The sequence below is a fragment of the Lolium perenne genome, chromosome 5 (assembly GCF_019359855.2).
Source record: "Lolium perenne isolate Kyuss_39 chromosome 5, Kyuss_2.0, whole genome shotgun sequence".
Classification (NCBI taxonomy): Eukaryota; Viridiplantae; Streptophyta; class Magnoliopsida; order Poales; family Poaceae; genus Lolium; species Lolium perenne.
Genome location: NC_067248.2, coordinates 219142629 through 219169259, shown reverse-complemented (window position 1 = coordinate 219169259; position 26631 = coordinate 219142629). Strand labels below are relative to the sequence as shown.

The 26631-nt window shown below is 49.4% G+C and overlaps 1 protein-coding gene across 1 annotated transcript in view; it reads right to left on the bottom strand.

The window, feature by feature from the left end:
* The window catches only part of LOC127301966 (uncharacterized), a 33666-nt gene extending 7352 nt beyond the window's left edge, over positions 1-26314 (bottom strand). Inside the window, exon 1 of the mRNA XM_051332278.2 lies at positions 26152-26314. The gene's annotated coding sequence lies outside the window, so the exon portion shown is untranslated. The remainder of the gene's footprint in view (positions 1-26151) is intronic.
* Between the last annotated feature and the right edge of the window lie 317 nt (positions 26315-26631).

Sequence of the window (26631 nt, the reverse complement as noted above, 5' to 3'; positions counted from 1 at the left end):
TGGGGCCGCCGCTGCAACCAGCTCGCCGACCCCGCCGCTCGTCTGGCCAAGAAACTCAAGTGGGTTCGGGCGGAATCAAAGAAATGGGCGCGTTCCCGGAAGAAACCCGATGAAGTCATTGCTGCTTGCCGTGCTGCCATCCAACTCCTGGATCGGCTCGAGGAGTGCCGTTGGCTATCGGCAGCGGAAGCGATGTTGCGTTCTTTGGTCAAGGAATAGCTCTCCCGTCATCTGAAGTCCAAGTCCCTCTACTGGCGCCAGCGATACTCCATCCGGTACTGCCGGCTGGGAGACGAAAACACTCGTTTTTTCCATGCTTGTGCCTCCGCTCGCCTCCGCAAAAACTCCATCCGCGTCCTCCACGATCGCGGGGCGCCAGTATACACCCATCAACAAAAAGAAGCCGTCCTCACTGGGTACTACTCCTCGCTTATGGGCTCGCGCGTTCAGACATCCTTCGACTTCGACGTCGAGTCCATGTACACGCCCATGCCCGCATTGGCGGCGCTGGAGCTGCCTTTCTCCATTGAGGAAGCGCATGCAGCTCTCGCGCGGATGCGGACGGACGCTTCCCCCGGTCCGGACGGTTTCAGCCCTGGTTTTTACAAGCAATTCTGGCCGGTTATCAAAGAGGACATGTCTGATTTGCTTGCAGCGTTCCACTCTGGCGCCACCAACTTGCAGCCTCTCAACCAAGCGTACATGGCTCTGCTGCCCAAACGTGAGGATGTGGTCACTGCTGATGGGTTTAGGCCGATTTCCCTGCAAGGAACAGCCGTGAAAATTCTGTGTAAGCTGCTCACTCGAAGAATCCAGCCCCTGATTCCGTCGTTGGTGTCCATCGACCAGTCTGGATTTATCCGCGGCAGGAACATTACGGATAACTTCGCGTACGCTGCGGAGCTGGTTCAGTGCTGCCACAAACGCCGTGCGCCAACGATTGTGCTGAAGCTGGATTTCCGAAAGGCATTTGATTCTGTGGATTGGGGAGCCCTTGATCGCATTCTTAGGGCTCGAGGTTTTGGCGAGTTATGGTGCAGCTGGATTCGTGCTATTTTGGAGTCGGGCCGTACCGCTGTCCTCCTGAATGGCGTTCCGGGGAGGTGGTTTGATTGCAAGCAGGGGTTGCGCCAGGGCGATCCTCTGTCGCCGTATCTGTTCATCATTGTGGCTGACGTCCTCCAGGAGCTCATCGCGAGGGACACCTCCCCCCGCCGGCTGCTCCACCCGCTCGTGGATGACCTGTCTTGTCCAGTGATCCAATACGCTGACAACACCCTCTTGCTCCTGCGCGCGGACGATGACCAAATTATCCATGCCAAAGAGCTCCTCGATTCCTTCTCGCGTGCTACCGATTTGCAGATAAACTTTGAGAAGTCTGCCTTCGTGCCTATCCACGTCCCCGATGACCGCGCTACGATGCTCGTGTCCCTGATTGGATGCTCTACTGCGGCCTTCCCCCAAACCTACCTTGGTTTGCCACTCACGGCGCGCAAGCTTCGTGTTCAGGATCTACAGCATCTGGTTGTTAAGGTTGAGAAGCGGGCGCCTGGATGGAAGAGCTCCCTCCTCAACCTTGGCTCGCGCTTAACGCTCACCGACGCCGTCCTCTCGGCCCTGCCCACCTTTGCCATGAGCGTTATCCCGATGCCGGTGACGACTATTGACCACATGGACAGGCCGCGACATGGGATGTTGTGGAAAGGGAAATCTGCGTGTTTGGGCGGTGACTGTCAAGTCGCCTGGCACGATGTTTGCCGCTCTCGCGCCGAGGGTGGCTTGGGTGTCCGCGATCTCCGCAGTCACAATGTCAGCCTACTCCTGAAATTCATCCACAAGCTGGTTCGTGGCGACGACACGCCATGGACACGGTGGGTCCGTCGCTGGTATGGAGAGGGCGGCATCTCTAGCCCACCGCTGCCGACAGACACTCCGGCCTGGCGTGGGTTCAAGCGTCTGTTCGCCACTTACCGCGGGCTCACCAACGTCAGGGTGGGCGACGGTGCAGCCACCTCGTTTTGGTTCGACAATTGGCACGCCGCGGGGCCTCTGTTCTCTTGCCTCCCCGCCCTGTTGACTCACTGCACGGCTCCCGCGCTCACCGTCGCCGACGCCCTCCGTCACGCTCGCCTCGATCTCCCGCTGCAGGATCGGCTTACTATCACGGCGCAAGGGCAGCTGGCCGCCCTAGAGGCGTCCCTCCGGCATGCTACCTTGGCCGAGGAGCAAGACTCGCGCATGCTCCCAGGAGGGGCCAAGTTCACCGCGGCGGGCGTGTATCGCGTCGTGCACTCCTTGGGTGTGGCCATGCCCTTGACAGACACCAACTGGGTTAACTTCGCTCCACTAAAAGTCCGGGTGTTCTTCTGGATTGCTCGACACGGGAACACCAGGACGCGTGCGCTCCTTCATCGGCATGGGTGCCTTCCCTCCCCTTCTGCCCCTTCTGCACGGAAGATGAAGACCAACTCCACCTCTTCTCCCGATGCGCACGCCTGACGCCGCTGTTCGCCGCCGTGGGAGCCCCTGCCGCAGCCGTGGCGGACGACCTGGAGGGTGTCTGCGCTGCGCTTACCGGCGTGCTGCAACCTCACGCCTCCATTGTCCGAAATTCGCTGGTACTCCTGCTGCTCTGGATCATTTGGAAGAGCCGGAATCGTATGGTCTTTGATGATGTCCGGATGCGCACTCGGTGCATGGTTGCTATGCTGGTGGATCACTGCGAGCTCTGGCTTCACCGTCTGCCCCGTCGCGCCTCGCGACACTCAGTAGATGCGTGGCTGCTGCAGCTGCGGGAGAATGCCCTGTGATGAGTGTGTGTTTCTGTTTCGAGTTGGACTTCTCTTCTCACCCCTTTTGTACCTCCCCCTGTACCTCTCTGTACCTCCCAGCGGCCTGGCCGTTTTTACGTTGGAATAAAGAGTGAGAAAAGGACTTCAGGTGGGGGCTTTTGCTTCCCACCGTTGAGTTATCAAAACAAAAAAAAAAATCTCCTCAAGTCGTTGTGGTACACGTTTCTTAGTGATATTCAGTTGTGATTGCTCAGTTGGTTATTTACTACTATAAGTTTAGTGTTTAGGTGTAGTTTTATGTTTTGAAATGGGGGCAAATGGTTTGCCCTAGTCTATTAATTAAGAAGAAAAATAATTAACCGAAAGCAAGCAATTCCTACAACAACAAACTCTCGACACATTGCACATCTCATGTCATGGACCAAAAGAATGACGTGGCAGTGGAAGCTACGGGTCAACAGAGAAGAAGGCTGCGTCGTGCAGGAAGGAGACCTGCCAGAGTCCATGGGCCAGAATGGACCAGCTGAAGCCCATGTTGTGAGAAGAACGTTAGCCCATCTCCGTTGCTGCGTTCCAGCTGGAGTCGAAGAGTATATGGCGAGATGTCGTGTAGTCCACTCGTTGTCGATTGACCATTATCAGAAACTGTATCCCCAACCTCCTGCTTCTCCTCTCCTCCTAAACTGCTCTCCTCTCCAATTTCCCTTCCTGAGTTGTAATCAAACCTTGAATATTTGTGATGATTCAGTGGAGAGTAGTGGTACCGTAACATCTCACCGCTAAAAACACATCAACACAGATCTCGGAAACGGAAACGCAAAACGATGAGAACTATCCATCAAACAGTTGAAACTCTTTCCTAGTGGTGTCAGCCTTCTTCTTTTTGCCTCGCAAAATTTTGTCCCTTGAAGTCTTCTCCGCGAAGATGCAAGCAATCTTCTTGCCAGATCCAAGGATAGCCACCTCTGAACGAACAACTAAATCACAAAGCTCTCTAGCAAAGAACTGGCGTGAAGGCATGGACACGCAGGTCGCCGATCTCGCCGTGTCCATGGAGGCCCTGCGCAAGCTGGTGGATCGTGTGGTGGTGGGGGTGGGCCTCAGCGCCCTCGGCACGCCGCCAGGAGCAGCATCGCCCGCAGCACCCTTCGCGCAGCACACCGCTGGTGCGACACCACAGGAGCAGAGCTCCGGGCAACTCGGCCTCAGCATGTCACAAGAGAACCGGGGCATGACGGGGAGCTAGTTCTCCCCATGTCATCCCCGGTCACAGGTACTAAAATCAGCCATTCTAGTCTCGAGTTAGTCCCTGTGCACAAGCCTGAGCAGAATAGCATCGTAGTTACGCCAATCCAACCATCTCCACACACAGAATTTCCCAAATTCGACGGTAAAATCCGGCCTAGGGTGTGGCAGAAAGCTTGTGAGAAATACTTCAGGTTGTTTGCTGTTAGTGACAGTCAGTGGGTGGAGTATGCAACTTTACACTTCACTGGAAACGCTGCTATGTGGTTACAAATAGTAGATGATCAGTTACCTACTTTTACTTGGGGTAGGCTGTGTGACTTAATTGATAATTTTTTTGATCGAGGTCAATATCAGTTACTGTATAGGCAAGCTTTTAAGCTCAGGCAAACTGGAACGGTCACTGCTTATGTAGAAAAGTTCAACACTCTTAGACACCATATGCTAGCTTACAAACCAGACATAGATCCCACTTTCTTTGTCACACGTTTCATTGAAGGGCTTACACGTGAGATTCGTTCAGTTGTTATGATTCAGCGTCCTTTGGAGCTCGAAACTGCTGTTTCCTGGCCTTATTGCAGGAGGAAATTGAAGATGATGCACCTCGTTTCACTCCTCATCAAGGAAATGGTCGGCCAACTTTCAGACCGACTAATTCACTCACTCAGCCAAAGCAAATGCAGCCTGGTTCAACAGACAAAACAAACGGTGTGGCAACTAAACTGGCAGCTCTTAAAGCCTTTCGTAAGGCTAGAGGAGAATGTTTCACGTGTGGAGAGAAATGGGGACCAGGCCACAAGTGCAGCACCACAGTGCAGTTACATGTAATTGAGGAATTACTAGCCATGTTACCGATGTCAGATTCGGATGGAGAACAAGCACAAGGTGAAAATGAGGTCTATGAAGATGCTATGGCTGACACTCAAGAAGTATTCATGTCCATCAGTACTCAAGCAGTCAATGGATTGGAACACACTAACTCTATGCGATTGCAAGGGGTCATTCAGGGCAGAGAGGTCATTATCCTGATTGATTCAGGCTCCTCTGACAACTTCATTAGTTCAAGGTTGGCAGAGCAGTTGTGTGGGGTACAAGCCTTGCAGAAACCAGTCCGGGTGAAAGTGGCTGGGGGTGGAATTTTGCAAGGTGATAAAGAGTTGCCTCAATGTGAATGGAGCTGTCAAGGGCATACATTCGTTACTGATGTTAAAGTATTACCGCTTCAATGCTATGACATGATCCTCGGTATGAAATGGTTGGAACAGCTCGGATTAGTGTCCACACAATGGGCAGATAAGTGGTTCGAGTTTGATAACAAGGGGAAGAAGTGCAAGCTTCAGGGGATCAGATCTAACACAACCAAATGTGATGTCATTACCATGAAGGAGCTAGTGCAAATGCAACAGCAAGACTCTATATATTATGTAGTGCAAGTGTGCACAGTCTCGGAGGAGGTGGGGCAGCATAAAGTACCCAAGCTCGTGGCTATGGTGCTGGACACATATGAGCAAGTATTTGCAGAACCAACATGGTTACGTCCTCATCGCAAATATGATCATAAGATACCTTTGCTTCCTAGATCCAGTCCTGTAATCTCAGACCCTATCGATATAGCCCAATGCAGAAGAACGAAATCGAGAAGCAAGTGATGGAACTGATGGCCCAAGGTGTTATTCAGCCAAGCTCCAGTCCTTTTGCATCGCCAGCATTGCTTGTAGGAAAGAAGAACCTTACATGGAGACTCTGCGTGGATTTCAGACACTTGAACGCCATGACAATCAAAAACAAGTATTCTCTGCCGGTGATCGAGGAACTTATTGATGAGCTAGCTAGTTCTGTGTGGTTTTCCACGTTGGATTTGAGGGCAGGGTATCACCAAATTGGGATGGCAGCGGGAGAAGAATACAAAACTGCATTCCAAACGCATCATGGACACTTTGAATACAAGGTGATGCCGTATGGAGTGACTGGAGGGCCAGCAACCTTTCAAGGCGTGATGAATGAAATTTTGGCTCCAATTCTAAGGAAATTTGTCTTGGTGTTCGTGGATGATATCCTTATTTACAGCAAGACATTGGAGGACCATGCACAACACTTGCAGCAGGTGTTTGCTGTCTTGGAGCAGCAGGGACTTAAAGTGAAAAAGTCCAAATGTGCCTTTGCCAAGAAAGAATTTGCGTATTTGGGCCATATTATTAGTGCTCAAGGGGTGTCCACGGACAAGGGCAAGGTGGCACCAATTATCAAATGGCAACCACCAACGAATGTCAAGGAATTGCGCAGCTTCTTGGGTATGACAGGCTACTATAGAAAGTTTATCAAAAGCTATGGTATCATAAGCAGAACACTCACTGACTTTCTGAATAAAGGAGCCCAGTATGTGTGGAATTCCGAAAAAGAAGCAGCATTCCAAGCACTGAAGTCAGCTCTTGTTACTGCTCCAGTTTTAGCCTTACCGGATTTCAGCAAAACCTTCATTGTGGAGACGGATGCCTGTAGCAAGGGAGTTGGGGCAGTTCTGATTCAAGACAACCACCCTCTCGCCTTCATCAGCAAGGCACTAGGCCCCAGGCACAGGGGACTATCCACATATGAGAAAGAGTGTTTGGCTATCCTTATGGCAGTGGATAAGTGGAGGTCCTATTTGCAGCATGGTGAATTTGTTATACGCACTGACCAACGAAGCCTGATGCACCTAGATGACAAATGATTGACAACACCATGGCAACACAAAGCATTGACCAAACTATTGGGCTTGTCTTATAAAATTGTTTACAAGAAAGGGGTGGATAACAGAGTGTCAGATGCCTTATCACGGCACATACATGCCGAGACAGGGGAACTGTTAGTTGTCTCTCAATGTAAGCCTGTCTGGCTAGCTGATGTGGCGCAGGGATACCTTAATGACCCTATATCTCTTCAGCCAAATTGGAGCAGCTGACCTTGAAATCTCCACAGGGCAACTATTCTCTTCTCCAAGGAGTTATCCGGCATAAAGGGCGTATATGGATTGGGGCGAATGCTAAGGTGCAACAAGACATACTCAAGGCATTGCATTCGAGCTCGATTGGGGGGCACTCTGGATTTCATGTCACCTATCATCGTGTGAAACATTTGTTTTCGTGGTTGGGAATGAAGAAGCATGTACAACAGTTCGTGGCTCAATGCTCAGTTTGCCAGCAAGCCAAAGTGGAGAGGGTTGCATATCCTGGTCTCTTAGAACCACTCAAAACACCAGAAGGGGCTTGGTAGGTGGTAACAATGGATTTCATAACCGGGCTTCCAAAGTCAGCGGGTTTTTATTGCATTCTGGTTGTGGTCGACAAGTTCTCTCGCTATTCACACTTCTTACCACTCAAGCATCCATTTACTGCTCTGTCTATTGCGAAGTTATATGTGAAGGAAGTGTACCGTCTACATGGGCTGCCTTTAGCTATTGTATCTGACAGAGACCCGATATTCACAAGCACTATGTGGCAGGAACTCTTCCGTTTAACTCAAACCGAATTGCGCATGAGTTCAGCAAGGCATCCCGAGACGGATGGCCAGACCGAGAGGGTCAATCAATGTTTGGAGGACTTCTTGAGATGTTTCGTGAGTTCCTGTCAAACTCAATGGGTGCATTGGGTACCACTCGCCGAGTTTTGGTACAATACCACGATCCACTCCATGTTGGGCAAGACACCATTCGAGGTGTTGTATGGGCATACACTGAAGCATTTTGGAGTAGACGTTGTGGACTCCTGCCAGATCCCTGACTTGCATCAATGGCTTAAGGACAGAGCAACAATGCAACAACTCTTGCACCAGCACCTGGAACGCCAACAACAATGAATGAAGAGTCAAGCGGATAAGAAGCGCACAGAGAGACACTTTGAAGTGTGGGCAATGGTCTATCTTCGTCTTCAGCCATACATGCAGACTTCAGTGGCCACGCAAGGTATCCGATACTATGGACCCTTCCAGGTGATCGAAAAGGTTGGTAAGGTGGCTTACAAGCTAGCACTTCCACCGTATAGCAAAATACATCCTGTTATCCATGTTTCACAGCTAAAGAAAGCAGTAAGCAACACTGTCCTTGTACAAGATCAGTTGCCAGAACCTGATCGTGAAGACTGAAGAGGTGGTACCAGACATGGTGTTGGGCACCAGGTGGCGTCGCCGGGATTCAGTACTGGTGCGTCAAGTGAAAGTGTGTTGGAAGGGCTGTCGGAGACCTTGGCCACCTGGGAAGATGAGGAAGAACTGAAGATCAAGTACCCCTATATTCCAGCTTGGGGACAAGCTGGATCTCAAGGAGAGGGTAATGTCATGGACCAAAGGAATGACATGGCAGTGGAAGCTACGGGTCAACAGAGAAGAAGGCTGTGTCGTGCAGGAAGGAGACCTACCAGAGTCCATGGGCCAGAATGGACCAGCTAAAGCCCAGGTTGTGAGAAGAACGTTAGTCCATCTCCGTTGTTGTGTTCCAGCTGGCGTCGAAGAGTATATGGTGAGATGCCGTGTAGTCCACTCGTTGTCGATTGACCATTATCATAAACTGTATCCCCAACCTCCTGCTTCTCCTCTCCTCCTAAACTGCTCTCCTCTCCAATTTCCCTTCCTGAGTTGTAACCAAACCTTGAATACTTGTGATGATTCAGTGGAGAGTAGTGGTACCGTAACATCTCACCGCTAAAAACACATCAACACAGATCTCGAAAACGGAAACGCAAAACGATGAGAACTATCCATCAAACAGTTGAAACTCTTTCCTAGTGGTGCTAGTCTTCTTCTTTTTGCCTCGTAGAATTTTGTCCCTTGAGGTCTTCTCCGCGAAGATGCAAGCAATCTTCTTGCCATATCCAAGGATAGCCACCTCTGAACGAACAACTAAGTCACAGAGCTCTCTAGCAAAGAGAGTTTCAGAGTTAGGTGTCAATGCACCTGCCTCAATACCCTTTTCCCCACATAGGTCTGTCTCCATCGGTGGTAAGGAAGCATGATCCATGATCCCATCGATGTCTCGGGCTGTTGTGACAGGCATGACCTAGCACGTGGGGAGAAACAACCAAAGTGGAATTCCTCTCCAACCTCTGAAGACTCCTCTAGGGCCTTGCCAACAATGGATTCATCACCAACCTTCGACGCCATCTCATGGGTTGGAACGTCATCAATAACAGCTCCTCAGTGTACTCACATGAAAACAAGTCCACACAATCCAAGACTAGCGCGCACCAACAAAAGCTTTATTGCTGCCACATGTTCACGCAGGGGGCGAGACACCTCTTCGATGTAGCCATCGACCACTTGGAGGAGCTCTGTGCACAACAAAGCAACTGGGACTGCAAAGCAGAGTCCAAACTGGCGCATGTAATGGAATCCTTGCGATGCCCAGATGGAGACCTAGGATGCACCAACACCTGTAGCGACGAGTGGCCCACGACCTCGACCCAACCCAGGGTCAGGGAAAGATGGCAAGGCTGGATGGATAGAGAGCAGGTCGGCTAGTGGGGAGTGCGAGAGACCGAATAGCGAGTGTCCGAAGAGTAAGCGTGACAGAATCTCTCCCGATAACCAGGGCGACAACAACGAATGCATCTGAATGACTCACGGCATGCTTTGGCCCGGTGGCCACATTCGAGGCAACGAAAGCAACTTTCTCGATCCCACCGCTTGAAGGCGAGGCTACGGACCTTCCCTTGTCGGCTCGGGGGGGGGGAGGGGGTTGGCCAAGCTGGAGTGGTGTCCCTGGCCCACATGCTTCCAGGCTTCCTTGGCTTCTACAACCGCTGCTGCAGCATAGAGGCCACCACATGTTGATGCTTGATAGTTCCAAATTCTGTGATTTGTAGCTATGGTTTTCCTTCGGGGTTCCACTTGTTTTCGCTAGTTTTTGATCTTTGACTAACACTAATAGTGTGAAATAAAGAAACCTTGTGATTTATTGACCCTTTCAGGTGTTTGATGTATTTTGGGGGAACTGAAGCCACATTTGAGTAATGTGGAGTATTCTGGACAACTTTGCAGTTGGAGATGTTTTCACCCGAGGCTCCACAGAGTTTAACGACCGGTGATGCGGTGCTTCTTGCCCATATTGCTGCATGTATGGGATGCCACCACCTTCGCATCATTATCAGGGTAAACTTCCATGAAGGGACAAACAACAAATTCAGATCACAGCAGCCGTCATTCGCCCCAGACCAGAGACGAAGAGATCCGGGGAAGAACTTTGATTTGATCTGCGATTTCCACCCTCTAAGTCATCCATTCCACCATCCATTCCACTTGTACACGATAGAGTAACATTCACACCTGTAGGATTAGGGTTGATACTCTATTCATACTTGGTTTGTATTTGGATTTGATCTTCCTTATTGTGGCTTGCTATGATAATATCGAGATGAAACTTATTTACTTCATGGTTGTATGATTGTGTTCTCCCTCTCCCATGTGCGAGTAAATCCCCTAGGCGTTGGAGATGTAGGGGACTGGTGATATGTGACGTGCCTCTTTACTTTCCATCAATTTGTTGTTATGATTATTATAATGCAAGAATGATTATCTATGTTTGTGTAATGCTTGTTGTCTAATTGAGGGCCCATGCAACATGATCTTGAGACATCGTAGATATGAACTTGTTTAATAGTGAATCGGCGACCTCCGAGTGACACGGCTTATACCAAATATGATCTAGTATTTCTCGAGGAATAACAAAGAACCATAGAACTTAAGGCCTTCATTCGGTCTCATGACCTTAATCATGGTGCTAATCAGGGCTGCTGAGCGATGCTCTGTAGGATCATGGGTGTTTGATGAAAGCGACCCATGGAGTCCAACTAATTATGGGCTTCTTTCCTACTTGCATAAATGTATGCAGAATATAATTCACTTAGTCCATTTATTCCATTGGCACATTCACTCTCATCATGAATCGAATCTCTCCGCGCCTAACTCCTCATCTGCAGGAACTCAGACAAGTTCAACTCTATTTTATGTTATTTACTTTCAAGTATATTTCACCACACAACCTCAAACTCAATTTAACTCACTCTTTCACCTTTCAGCAATCACAGTCAATTCACTCAAGACTAGTGACACGGGTGTGACAGAAACGCCACAGATAAACACTCACCTAAGCTCCTCGTTGAAAACGATATTAAACTGGAAGTCATACTTCCACGAGGATACTCTGACGAACCTGTGCTCTTGCGGGTATCAACTCCGAAGAAGGATTAAGCAGACAAGCCTCCTTCTCTAACGTCTTCTCCTCATTCCGCAGATCATCTGTTCCCCCCAGCTTTGCCGAAAGCAACACCTTTAATGGCGAAAAACAACGGTTGGGGAGCTTCTAGGTAGGCTCGAAGAGCAACGAGGGGGTTATTCCTACGAAAGACAACCTTGCAACACACACTTGGGAACAAAGTAAAAAAAAAAGTGTCTTTTGTCACTCGGATGATACAATAAAACATCTACCCTTTCAATTCCAGATCGCTAGATCTATATGATCAATCATCCAAATAGGTTCTACCTTATACCCCCACGTACCATTCCTAATATTTTCGGCAATTGGCTAAATAGGGTGGATCATATGATTAAGATACTTATTAATGTGGGAGCGCTTGTCATAATTTGTTCGCTTTGGCTACGTAGAAATGATAAGGTTTAATGACGAAAGATATTCTCTTATGCAGGTTATCTACCGGCGCACCACTTTGCTCTATTTATGTTCGTCTCTTCAGTGTATGGAGAACCGTGACATCTTTACGCAGATGTCTACACGGTTGGTAAACATGGCGAGAGACTTTATTATGCAACATGGGTGACAGCGTAATACCAGGATTGGACCTCAACCGCATTAGACGTCGATAGAGTCTCATGTTGATTTCATGTATTAATCCTCTTCTTTTACGTATTCATACGTTGGATGGTGTGCGGCTGTGTGCATCCTAGTTAAACCTTTTAAAAATAATAAAGCGCTCTTTATAAAAAAAGGTACCCTAATATTAACCCACTTGGTGCAAATCAAGGCTTTATCTCCTCGAAACAATGATGATGACCTTCAACATGCGGCTTACACAAATAAGCAGTACTCCTCATTCTGAGCTTATTCTACTTTTCTTCCTTGCAATGTTGAAGCTAACTATGCAAAAAAAAAACCTCAGGAAAAACAGTGCTCCCCTCGGGGATAAACTGTTCTACTGGTTGGCCTTGCGCAATGGATGTTGGATAGCTGAAAGGCGTCAACGCAGATGGCTGGATCACCAGGACAAATGCACCATATGCAATCAAAGTTTGTGTCGAATATTTGTACGAGTTGGGTTACATTAGGATATTGAGTTGTATAAGGTGTGGATAGGTACAAGTAGTGTTAGAGTCGGACTCTTGTAACCTAGGCCTCCTATATAATTTGAGGTGGTGGCAAACATTGTAACACATGCCGACTTGATAGCAATAGGGCACAAGGGGAGGCGACGGCTTGTGCCGGTTCCCACGACGGCCGGTGTTGCGCTATCAATTGGGAGGAGCACCCGCAGGCATATCTTGCATAGTAGGTCGAGCGGTGCTTGATGGTGTAGAATTGGTCGAGCGTTGCCTGATGGTGTAGAATGGTGTCATGTTAATTAGGATGGACTACAAACGACGAGATACGGCATGCGTATAAGGCTCAGAGTAGCCTGGAGCATGTCGTGACGATCATGCATACACACGGTATAGACGGTGCATGATAATGTGGCTGATGGACTAGGCGCGGGGCAGAGCATAATTGCAGTCAAATATGTTTGGTTGGGTCGAACAGGACAAGGATACAGAAGTGAAGATCGGCGACAACGACATAGGACCGTGATGGCTGACGGTGTATGAATTCTATGGAGTGGCAACACGTGGCGCATGCCTAAGGATGCATGTTTCGACATGACAATGGTGTGGAGTTGATTCAAGACGGTGCACACATGGGAGCTTGAGGTCGACAGGGCACGGGGTGGACTCATCATCCATGGAGTTATGTTGAAGGTGGAGCTGACGACCTCATGATGGTGCACACATGGGAGCTTGAGGTCAACAGTGCAAGAGGTGGACTGATCATCCATGGAGTTATGTTGTAGGTGGAGCTGGAGTCTAACGGAAAATTCCACTCAGCTAATGGATGGGCTACGGCGTAAGCATGCAAAGAGTTGAAGCCTATTTCAGTAGGAATCGAGAGGCACGTTGTTCGAACTAGAGCTCAGGGTTCGAGAGATTTGTGGATCTCAGAATCAGTCGGGTATGACTGATGGGTCTGTAGTGGGGCATGAGGTGGTGTGGGTACGCGTCCCAGGAGATCTTCGACAAGAATGTGGATGCTCAACGCGATGATAGCGGCGAGGTGTGCGGTAAGCACGGGACACATCAACGGACCGGGGTAAGGGCGGTTAGACATGTGGTATGACATGTGTGCAGGGGGATGAAACAGTGTTCACGAGTATCATGTTCAAGTTGGTGACTTGGTCTATCGAGAATTCGGGATTGACGTCAAGTGATGGACAAGATTCGGGCATGTCATCCTGGGAAAGTGTTTTGGAAACTCCAAAATGTCAAAGGTACATGTCAAAATGTTCAGTGCACATGGGAAAGTGCAGGTGACAGGTTCCAGAAGGAGGTAGAGTATTGTAGATGTGGGACATGTAGAAAACTATCTGAAAAGAATGAGACAACTATGAATTTTGATTCAAGGTGACACACGGGCTACGGTGAAATTTCTTCAAGTTGGAAGCACTTTCAAGCAGATCATTGGTCGGTGTGTGATGGTGTCGAATAGGAAGAAGGAACTGCATTTACACGTGGAGTCACATGGAGTCTCGGAGTAGCTCATTGGAAAACAACTCATGTCCGAAGTACATTGAGGTCTGACACTTGGATGAACTGGAGGTGGTGGAGAATATTCGTCAAGGTGAAGTTTGTTGAGTTTGTGTCGAATATTTGTACGAGTTAGGTTAAGTTAGGATATTGAGTTGTATACGATGTGGATAGGTAGTAGTGTTAGAGTCGGACTCTTGTAACCTAAGCCTCCTATATAATGTGATGGTTGCCACAAATTGTAACATATGACGACTTGCTAGCAGCATGGCACAAGGGGAGCTGACGGCTTGTGCCAGTACCCAAAACGGCCGATATTACTGTATCAATGGAGAGGAGTGTCCGGAGTCATGCCCCGCAGAGTAGGTAAGTTGCCCAATTGCGTTAATAAATCTTGGTATCATCTTCCTGCTGTGATTGCTTAGTTCTCAATAGATTAATTATGTGCCTAGGACGATAACATAGATCACCTCCTCATTCAATGTCCATTTGCACGGGAATTATAGTTCAAATTTTACCATAAAAAAGGGATTGACGACGTAGTACGCACATCACATGAAACTGTGATAAGTTAGGGCTCTCTCTTGCTGGTAATCACCCTCGAAATAAAAAGAAGGAGATTGCGGAAGTGGTGATTACTGATTTGACGCCGAAACTAGCTTGAGCGGGATGCTCATACTTTGGAACGGCAAAGCTCAAGCTTAGTGTTAGAACTTAGATTGGAGAGTAAAACTTGTGATTTCATTGATCTGGGCAAAGCCCTTTTATATAAGGATTTGGGACGCATCCGTAGAGGCGCCTGTTACAAAGAGATGGCAGTTGCCATATGAGAAGGCGCATGTATGGACGATCCCGTCTGTACGACGCTTTGAACACAATACAAATGATGCCTAATCTAATGACGGTTCCTAAACGTCTGTTGGCTAAGTGACCCTTCGTGAGAGTCGGTTGTAATCCTAACACTCCCCCTTGAAGAAAGCTGCTTCTCATATGTCTTGTATTCCTTGTATAATCTTGAGAATATTGGTCTTGATCACAAGCATATATTATCTTGAATAACTCCCCCAAAAACCCTATGGGAAAAATATGAGGAGGATAGTATTTGATATGTTGTGAAAACTCCTTTAAAACCTAGTGGGAAAAGTAAGGAGAAAATGATACAACATATAATGATTATTGTCTCTTTGATCTTATATGAGAAAACCTTGAAACGATAAAACTCATTGGTAAGTTTAGAGAACAATTAATATGTCTTGTATACATCCATTAAAAACCCCGGTGGGGAAAATAGGATATATGACATATATTCTTGTGTTGATATTACCTCATTAAAAACCTTGATGAGAACCATGAGAGTAAACTCATAAAGGAAAAAAGAGTGTAATATAATGTTTGAATGGGTTATAATTCAGAGAGATACTCCCCCAGATCCTTGCAAATCACGAAGTCGTCGCATACCAATTCCACGAACATATTTTTGAAATGTTTAGGCTGGTAGAGACTTTGTGAATAGGTCAGCGAGATTATCGCATGATTTAACTTGCAAGATGTTTATATATCCCCACTCTTTTGTAATTCATGAGGATAAAACAATTTAGGTGCAATATGTTTAGTGATATTGCTCTTTATGTAACCTGTTTGCTTCTGAGCAACACAAGCAGCATTATCTTCGTAGATAATGGTTGGAGATTCAATAGAACCTTTACCACATGATTGTTGTATGTGGGTTATCATTCTTCGAAGCCATACGCATTCGCGTGATGCCTCATATAGGGCGATTATTTCAGAATGATTGGTGGATGTAACCACTAGGGTCTATTTAGAAGACTTCCATGAAATGGATGTCCCACCATGTAGGAACACAAAACCGGTTTGTGATCTGGCATTATGGGGGTCTCATAAGTAGCCAACATTGGTATACCCAATCATCTCAATATCTAGATTTTTCTGAAATTTAAAGAACAGACCAAGATCCTTTGTGCCTTGGAGATATCGAAAGATATTCTTGACTCCAGTCCAATGGCGTTTCGTGGGAGTTGTGCTATGTCTAGCTAGTAAATTTACTGTAAATGTAATGTCAGGCCTGTGCAATTTGCGAGATACATGAGCGCTGCAACAGCACTGAGATATGGGACTTCTGATCCCAATATCTCTTCTCCTTCATCCCTTGGCCTAAATTGATCTTTCTCTACGTCTAGAGATAGAACAACCATGGGAGATTTGGATGGACAGGATTTGTCCATATTGAATATCTCCAATATTTTCTGGATATAGGAGGTTTGATGAACCAAAATACCTGAGGGAAGGTGCTCGAGTTTCAATCCCAAGCAAAATTTGGTTTTACCCAAATCCTTCATCTCAAATTCCATCTTTAGGTGATCGCGTGCTTCATCAATATCTTGTGTATTGCCAATGATGTTTAGATCATCGACATACACTAAAATAATGCAAAATCTAGTTGTGGAATTTTTGATGAAAACACGTGGGCAATCATCATTATTGGAGTACCCTTTTTTCAAGAGGAACTCACTAAGTCGGTTGTACCACATGCGTCCCGACTATTTTAAGCCGTACGAAGACTTATTTGGTTTTACACAATATACGTTGCGTTTCGCGTTCGGATTCGGGACTGGGACTCCATCAGGAACTTTCATGTATATGTCCGAATCAAGTGAACCATAAAGGTAAGCGGTCACCACGTCCATCAACTGCATAGATAGACGATTTTGTACTGCCATTGAAATAAGATATCGGAAAGTAATACCACTCATTACTGGAGAATATGTTTCATTGAAATCAATGCCTGGTCTCTGCGTGAAACCTTGGGCTACAAGCCTTGCTTTATATCTCACCACCTCATTGTTCTCGTTCCTCTTACGGACGAAAACCCATTTGAATCCCACAGGGAAAACTCTGGGAGGTGTAGGTATTGCTTCACTGAATACCTTTCTTTTATTGAGCGAGGCTAATTCAACTTGGATTGCATCCTTCCATTTAGGCCAGTCGGAGCGGTTCTCACACTCTGCCATGGTCTTTGGATCATGATCATTTAGAAGGTTGTTTGCAACAGCAGTTGAGAAATATATGTCAACAATTGTAGACTTACGATTGTAAGATTCTCCAGAATCTATATAGTTTGTGGAAATATCATTTACCCTTGTTGACTGGTCGGGATTTCTCAATACGATTGAGTCAGAGTTTTCCGATGCCCCAGTCATTGAGTGCACAACTGAGCTGGGTTGTGGAGGTCGTTCTTCCATTCGGTGTTCATTACCCATTTGATGATTATCAACGCTAGGTTGATTTACATTTACTGGCTCAGAGGGTTTCTTCTTCTGTTTCCTTTGTTGCTTGCAAGAAGCTGAATCATGTTCGGTGGCCGTACTTCTCCCCCTCTTCCTTTGAACAGGGAGTTGAGTGGTTTTTGTTGGTACCTCCACTCTTTCGGGCGCATTTCTGGCAGGATTATAGGATTTTGTAACACCTCTATAGTCAGTAAATGAATCTGGCAGGTTATTTGCAATGTGTTGCAAATCAATTATTTTTCGAACTTGAAGTTCAGTTTCTTGAGTACGTGGAACAGAGGAGGAAATGCCTTGGGCATTCCAATCGATTTCCGGGCATTCTTTTTGGTACTTGATGTCTCCCCCTAATGCCGGGAAATGTTCCTCATTAAAGATGCAATCAGCGTGAGGGCTGTGAATAAATCCCCGGTGAGGGGTTCAAGGTATTTGATTATCGACGGTGATTTGTACCCCACATAGATCCCCAATTTCCTATGTGGGCCCATGGATGTACGATGCGGTGGTGAGATGGGCACATATGTGGCGCATCCGAATTTACGCAGATGGGAAATATTTTGTAGATTTCCACGTACTAATTGCAGAGGGGAAGTGATGTGATATGCAGTTGGTCGTAATTGAATTAAGTCAGCAGCGTGTAAAACTGTGTGACCCCAACATGAAGTTGGTAATTTGCAATTTATTAATAATGGTCGTGCAATGAGCTTAATTCTCTTAATTAGGGATTCGGCCAATCCATTTTGTGTGTGGACATATGGGACCGAGTGTTGAACCTCAATTCCTAGTGACATGCAATAATCATTGAAGGCATGCGAGGAAAATTCAGCAGCGTTGTCCATTCGAATTGATTTAATTCGATTCTTAGGATAATGAGCTTGTAATTTAATAATTTGTCTCATTATTTGGCAAATGCACGGTTTCATGTGGATAATAGACACACATGAGACCATCGTGTAGATGCATCAATTAGAACCATGAAGTACCTAAAAGGTCCAGATAATGGTTGGATAGGACCACAAATATCACCTTATATCCGTTCAAGAAATTGGAGTGGTTCCACTTGAATTTTAAGATAAGAGGGTCGTAAAATGAGTTTCCCGGTAGCACATGCAGTGCACACAAAATCCGAAGATTGTGGGAATTTGCTGGCTTCATTTAAGTCATGCCCATTGGAATTGCCGATAATTTTCCTCATCATCCCGATACCGGGATGACCAAGGCGATCATGCCAAGTTTGGAATGCATTGAAATTCTGAAAAATTACCTTGTACGCAACGTGTGCTACGGGTTTTATGTATGTGTAGTACAATCCTGATGATAAAGAGGGAATTTTCTCAAATATTTGTTTTCCATATCCGTTGTCTTTGGTAAAGAGGAGATACTCCTCTTTGTTGTCTTCATGGGTTTCAATGTGAAAACCATTTTTAGGGATATCTCTATATCCTATGAGGGTACGAGTTGAATCGGGATATAATAAAACATCCTCGATTATAATTTGTGTACCCATAGGGAGGGTAAATATGACACGTCATGTGCGAACAATTACTGCATCGCGTCCAGCGATTGTTAAAATATCTCTATTCATCTTTGTAAGAGTTTGGAAATACTTTATTTCCCTAAGTATAGAGTTTGTGGTACCACTATCCACAAGGCACATTTTCTCCTCCATTTGGATTGACTCCCGTAGAAATCTATATATTGAAATGTAGAATTTTCATCAATGAAAAGACTTATTGGATATATAGAATATATACAACTTTATTGATATCAAAGTGCTGATACAATATTTATATTGTGCTTTACAATATAGGGTGATAACAACAGCAATAATGTTGTGTTCTTATTACAACAATCAAATGGATGTACAACAAATATTCTATATAATGGAGTTGATTGACTAGTCAAAGTCTCCGAACACGTCGTTGGATGCGTATTCGATCATCATATTCTCCTTGTCCATAGAGTCCCGTGGTACATGCAATTCCTCGATGTTGCTTGGTACTCCTTGAACATCTCGCGAACATCCAACTTCCATGTTGTTTTCGGTTGAAGATTGAAGTGTGATTCATATCTTGCTCCTCGGGCAAGATTGAAGGCGAGTGCTTCTGCAGCGAGGGGTGCGCCAATCTCCTCTTCTTGTGGCAGCGGTTCCAGTCCAAGGATTGGGCCATATCCCGGCGGCATAAAGTGCTCCAGGTTCTCATCGCTTAGCGTCGGCGTCGGGAGGTCCAGGTATGTGTCCGGCTCGGGACCGTACCCTGGCGAGAAGTCGTACTCGGGGAGGTCGATGGACGGTGTTGGAGACGGCGGGTCGAAGATGGCGGCCAGCAGTGGGGGACTCGCGCCGTAGCCCTGCATTGGGCAAAAGGCGATGCCCCTGCAGGCAGGGCAAGGCCCGTACCCATGCTCCAAGCAGAAGGCCACAACGGCATCCATGCCGTTGTCGAGGAAGATCCCTGGTGGTGGTGGAACCAGGGCGGCGTCGAAGTCGTCCTCCTCGCCGAGGAACGGAGCCGCCGGACCACCGAGGAGCCAGTCCATCGGAGGTATGTGGGAACGCCGGTTGCAGAGGAGCGAGTGGGCTGGGTGGTGCCGCTGGGGCAGCCTGAGTGCCTTGGGCGTTCATTGCCTGGGCACAACGTCCAGTGCGAGGCGCGTAGGCCTGGCGGCGGTTGCCGTGGCGACGGCCGCCATGACGACGACGGTTCCAGTTGAAGGTTCGACGACGACCACCAAGTCCGGCGCGATGGTGAAGGCTACTGCCGTTGCCGTTGCGACGGAAGCTAGCCCCACGGCCATGGCGACGGTAGCCAGCCCTGTGGCCGAGGCGATGAAGGCAACGGCGACGGGCAAAGAACGGGCGGTGAATCCCGTGGCGAAGAAAGCGAGCGAAAGAGGAATCCAGGGCGTGCAAATTTCTTGCCATTTTTACCTTCTGTTCTTTCCTTTCCATGTTTCTCCTTTTACTCCGGTGATTGCTCTCAATAGAGTCTAACGTGGCTGATAACGTGTTAGAACTTAGATTGGAGAGTAATCTGGGCAAAGCCCTTTTATACAAGGATTTGGGATGCCCCTGTAGAGGCACCTGTTATAAAGAGATGGCAGTTGCCATATGAGAAAGCGCCCGTACGGACGGTCGCGTCCGTACGCTTTGGACACAATACAAATGATGCCTAATCTAATAACGGTTCTAAACATCTGTTGGTTAAGCGATCCTTCGGGAGAGTCGGTTCGGTTTGTAATCCTAACACTTAGATCAGCTTGTCAAGCTTGGCACTGAGAGTTACAGCATGTCTAACAGAGCCTTCAAACTTGCAACCCTCAAAACCAGTTTGAGGGCCGAGAAATTGTGATTTTGCAGGCCCAAAACAGCCGGCACAGATCAGAGCCCTCAAACTAACCCTCAAAACAGTTCTGTTTTGAGGGTTGGTTTGAGGGCTCTGGTGATCTGTGCCCCGGCCTTACAAACCCTCAAAACTGGACAACAACATAATCACTTCAAATTTGCAAATAATCATCATCACAAACATGAAACAAACTTGCAGATCATCATCATCACATAGTAAAATCCCATGGAAATTGTAGCAAAATATACAACGTGCAAATGATCATCATCACATAGTCATCGGAGACATCATTTGCCAAACAGAAAACATACTCAACCTCCGTGTAGTTCGCCGTGCGATTTGGCCTTCGAGCACCACCTCCCGCTTCAAACATTTCCTCTCCGATCTCGGTGACATCTTCATCTTCATCTTCCTCCTCCTCCTCCTCCACACCGGCCTCATCAACCGCCGGCTCCTCAACCGCGAGCTTCTTCTCCTTGCGCGCGGGAGCCGGCTTGGGGCGGTGGCGGGCGCGGCCGGTTTCGCCGGCTTCCCGGACGGTTTGGCCTTCTTGGGGATGGGCACGGGGGCGGGCGGCGCGGAGGGGAACGCCGGCAGGAGGTGGGTGCCCGCCGCCTCCGTCTTTGCTCCGACGTGGGTCGCGGCGACCATCGTCGTCACCGCGGCATCGGTCGTGGCGCGCGGCGGGCGGGGCCGGGCGGGCGCGTTGGGGCGAGGCCGGGGCGGGGTCGGCGGCGCGGCGGCGCGGAGAGGGTCGCCGGGGGCTAGCCGGCCTCCATGGCCGGCGCGGCGGGACGGCGACGCCGCGGTGCGGACGGAAGAAGCGAGGGCAGGAGGAGTTGGAAAAATCCCTCGCGCGCGTGGGGTTTGACCGGGTGAGGGCTCGACCTGGAAATTTGCTACGAACCCTCACTGCTGCAGGTTGGGGTCCAAGTTGAGTGTTCAGCCTGCAAATTTTTTTGAGGGTTTACAATTTTGAGGGCTCTGATCTGCGTCGTTTTTTTTGCCTCAACCCTCAAACTTTATTTTGAGGGGTTGACCACTTTAAGGGTTCTGTTAGACATGCTCTTAGGATGTGTTCGGTTCTGGAATTTGGTGGAATGGAACGGAACGGTTCCGCACCCAGCACCCATCCCTGTGTTCGGTTGGAGGGAAGGAACGGAACTAAGTCGTTCCTCAGAAGGGAATATACCCTGTAGATGCGGAACCAAGTCGTTCCACCAATTTGGTGAAATCTGGAGGAACGGCTCGTATCTGTCACCGCGCGGACTGAAAAAGAGATGAGCTGAACCAAAATCCTGCCATTCCGTTCCGCGTTTTTTCCCGAACCGAACACAGACACGGAACCATTCCGTTCCTCGCTTTTTCCGAACCGAACACGGGTACGGAACCATTCCGTGATATTGGAATGGAACCATTCCGTTCCATGCATAAGGATTCTCAAACCGAACACATCCTTAGTGATGTGGAAGGTTGTATAACAGCAGGGCAGAGGAGAGTGGACCGCGCGTGGCCTGTGTGGGCCCCGCACGACCTTATCTCCTCCCACCGTTCTCCTTTTCCCTTTCCCCTGCACATCGCGACCGCTCATCTCCGTGTGCTAGACGCCGCCGACCTCCCGCGACCGGCTCACCTCCAGCGACCGGCCGGCGACCACCTCTGGACCTCGCGCCGCCCCCACGCCACCTGCTCCGCCGCCGAAGAGCCCCGTCTCTCACTCATGCCGCCGCCTCCAACCCTCCCACATCTAGCACATCCCGGCCGCCGGCGGCTCTGCTAGATTCGTACGCTGGAGAGATTGCGAGGAGCTCCATTTCCGCGAGCCGCCCACGAGCCGCACGGGGAAGTTCTCCCGCCGTCGCCCAGGTAGGCCGGCGGCTCCAGCTCCGCGAGCACACCCGCGCGACCCTCGGGAACCTCTCCTGCCGCCCAGGTCTCGAGGAGCTCCACCGGGAGGACGCATGGATGGAGGAAGAGAAGGGGCACCGGGGCGCCGTCGTCCAGGTCGCCTTCCAGGGCCATCATGGGTTCCCGTCCTTCAATCGTTGCCAGGGAGTGGCGTTGCTGACTTGCTGGATTGCTGCGAACATATGATTTTGTTTCATGATATATAGTGTAATGCTACTAACTTATATGTGATTTGCTACTAATCCTGTGCTACATGGTTGCTACAATATCATAATTTAATTTTCTTTAGCTACAAACTATGTGCCTTTTTGCTACTACATCATAAAATTATTGCTTCTAGGTGAGTAGCAAGAGTCTTCGGTGAAATCGGGTTTGCTATAATTGTTCCATGTTTAGCAAAAGTTACTTGCTATGATATCTCCTGCGATGTTTTCGGAGAAATCAAATTTGCTACTGTAGCAAAAGGAAAAATTCCGACGATGTCTCCGCGGATGTAAATCTTTTGCTACAATAGGTGAGGTATGTGTGTCTTATGGGTGAATTATTTTTGCTACAATGAGGTTGGTTTTGCTACATCAGTGCTTTTATGGAAGCAAAACCGAGATTTTAAGTGAAAATAGATTTTACCGCAAACAAACGGTTTTTTGCTACTTTGGCAAAAGTGGGATTTTCAACGGAAATAGATTTTGTTGCAAAGGAACCTTTTTTTACTACTTTTGTATATTATGGAAGCGAAAATGGGATTTTAAGTGAAAATACATTTTACTACAATTGAACTGTTTTTTGCTACTTCGATGCATTATGAAAGCAAAAGCGGGATTGAGACCTACTGTGACACGGGTGTCGCTCGATTGAATCTCGCTGATCCAACGGATGAGGGATTTGATCCCCGGGGGACGCCCAGCGCTTCCCTTTTTTTACCCATCACTCCGCTCAGCTGGCCAGACATGAGCTGGCCTGTAAGGGCATCTCCAACGCGGCGACCCAAACGGACACGATGTGCCGTCTGCTTTAAGCCGTTTGGGTGGCCGCGTGGACACGCGGACAGTGGCCCGTGTCCGTTTGGGTTGCACGTTGCACCCAACACGCGGATGCATCCCATATGTGAAAAGCAACAAAAAAAAAAAAGAGAAAACAATTAAACCTAATCATATTTCATTAAACATATGCCCTATTTTGGGCAAATTTATACATATACCCTATTTTGGGCAAATTTATACATATGCCCTATTTTTGGCAAATTTAAACTACCAAAAGAAAGCCCTCTATAAGGGCTTTAAACTTAAAAACAAATTAAATAAAACCCTATCCTAGGTTTTGAGGAGGACGAGGTGGCCGCCGGTGCGCCGTCTAGTCCATGTGGGCCTCGTCGTCGTCGCCGTCGATGACGTCCCCGGGCGACGAGGCGCTGTTGTGGCTCGACCGCGCCGGGGACTCCGGCCACGGCGACCACAGGGCCTCTTCCCAGGCCGAGTGGGGGTCCGGAGCCGCCCGCTGCTCCGCTGCTGCAGCCCGGAGCTCCGCCTCCTCCCTGAGGCGGAGCTCCTCTCCTGCCACGCGAGACGCCTGGCCTCCTGGCGCCTCGCCTGCTCCACCACGCGCCTGGCCTCCTGGCACCTCTCCTCCTCGCGGCGGAGCCTGGCCTCCTCGTGCCGTCGCGTCGCTTCCTCCTCCCGGCGGACCTGGTCGAGAAACACCCAGGCCTCGGCGTCCTCGACCGCATGTCGGGCCTGCTCCTCCATCACGGAGGTGCGGATGACATCCGCCAGATGCGGCCAGGTGGCGTCGTCCCCCCCCCCCCTTGGACAGCGCCATCGCGGCGCACATCTCCGGGTTGTCTTTCTCCTCCGGCTTTGGCAGCAGCGGCGCGGGTTGCGCCAATGCCGCGCCGACGCGGGCGGCCTCTCCAATGTAGAGACCGCTGCGTTGTCCCTCGGCCCTCAGCGCCGGCGGAGGACGGCGGCTGCTGCTGGCCTCGCCGTCGTTGGCGCCGGGAGCAAAAGCCCTCTTCGAGGCCATGGCAGTTGCGCGTGCGTGGGGAACTGTCGAGTGGAGTGGGGAGTGGACTGGACAGGAACAGATCCCTCCCAATCCACATTTAGTATGGCGCGCGCCTCCCACCGACAGATGGGCCCAAGGGAGGCGAGAAGGCGAGCAGGCGGACGCGACCGGATGCGTGCCATCCGCGGCCACACAAACCTGGCCCAGATTTGGGCCGGGTTTGGGTCGTCCCGGACACTGCGACCATCCGCATTTGTGATGTGTGGCCGTGTTGAACCGCAGTTTTGTCATTTGGACCCATTCGGACGCACGAACGCGGGATGGGTCGCCGCGTTGGAGATGCCCTAAGCCCACGGGCGCAGCACCGCCACTACGGACAGGAATCCGGTGCCTTGCCAGAGGCGAGGCAAGCTGTGCCTCGAGGCCCAGAATCCACCATCCATTCCAGATCTGACGGCATAAACTGAATGGAAGACAGATAAGCTCCATACTTGTCGTTTTCAGTGGTTCTGTTCCAAACAGCGAGAGCAACCGTTCAAGCTCCAAATCACAGCATTCCCAATTACGTAGCACAATAATCAGTCAAATTACACAGCGGACGCATCAATCAGTTGCACAAGACATCACAAAAATCAGCAAAAAAAAGAATCAATCAAATTGGTCAGCAAGAGCGGAGGAGTTAGTCGAGACGAATGTGGATGGGGCTGTTGGTGCGGACGTGGAGGACCTCGTCGACACTGGAGGCCAGCGCAGCTTGCAACGCTCCCTTTCCCACGGCGAAAGAGAGTCGCCGGAGCGAACGGATGTAGTGGGGAGTAGTGGCCGAAGGGAACGTCGGAGAGGATGCGAACGGGCGGGTTGCCTAGTCGGCGCCAATTTTCCGCTGGGCGCTGGAGCTTGCTCGTCTCCCTTTCCCACAGCAGCGACGACGAGAGAGGGCCATGAGTCATCGGAGATGAATAGAACAGCTGTAAACGACTAAGTATGTAGCTTATATATCTTCGATTCAGTTTCTGCCGTCAGATCTAGAATGGATGGTGGATTCTGGGCCTCGAGGCACAGCGTGCCTCGCCTCTGGCAAGGCACCGGATCCTGTCCCGCCACTACCACACTACCACCCCGATGGAGCTGAGCAATGGCCGCCTAGTCCTGCTTTCTGGAAAAGCCTCGTCGGCGCCCAGGTCGACGACCTGCAGCACCAACTCGAGCCGAAACTACCCGTTGATGAGGAGGCTACCTTTCACCGCTGGAACGCCCTACCGGGACCTTTGCCCTGCTCGCGGGAGGTTGGGGCCCCGGGTGGACGCGCAGATGTGATAGCCAAGAACCGGAGCCCCACGAGAGCGGAACCTAGGGAAAGGGAGGACCGGAGGAGGAAGCACCTCGCCTGGCCGTGGCCGAGCAGAGCTCGACGGGAAATGGCTGGCTGGAACTGGAATCGCGCCCTGAGCCCCTGAGTCGCTAGGCGTGCGTGGGTCAGTTGGTGTGCTCTAGATTTATGTATGATTAAATAGCCTAAATGTAAATGTGGATCTATCATTACAAGTTTCAGTTGATGGATATAAGCTTTTGTATCGATTCTGCGAGTACACCGCTGTTGGATCTACCTCGTGTTTCTACTTACAACTGAGACGTGCTTGTGAAGCTTCTCTCGGAATCTCTTGGCAAAAGAAAACAAGGAAGTACGCAAATGTAGACAAACACGCAAGAGTACTAGGGTAAACGATGAGCAGCCCATACCTGGGCTCAGTAGCTAGTTGCTCATGGGCGAGTTCGGGCTCAGGGAACGTACTCCTCTAGGTTGTGGCTAGGTGGTGTCTGTCTATGGGATGAACCGGGGGAGGGGTAGGTGCATCCTTGTGTATGCCATTAGACAAGCTGAACAGCAGGGTCACCTTTAGCAAAACTTTTTGGAAAATGCTGCGTTTCCGCCGGAGGCTCCATCGCGCCGTGCCTCCGGATAGCGCGTCATCGGATTGTTTACATCGCACGCTAACAGCCTGACACGCGTCCTCCCACGTGGTGAGACAGCGATGGGTGGGGGGCCACCACGCTGCCTTATCTCTTCCGTTCTTCGCCTGTTCCACACTTATATGCCCGTAGCCTCCGAGCTCCACCATGCCGGCGAGCTGCTGCCCCGCCCCCACCCCTCACGCACGTCGCCGGCGAGATCTCAGCCCGCGTCGCCACCAGCCTGATCCCAGCTTGCGTCGGCGCCGT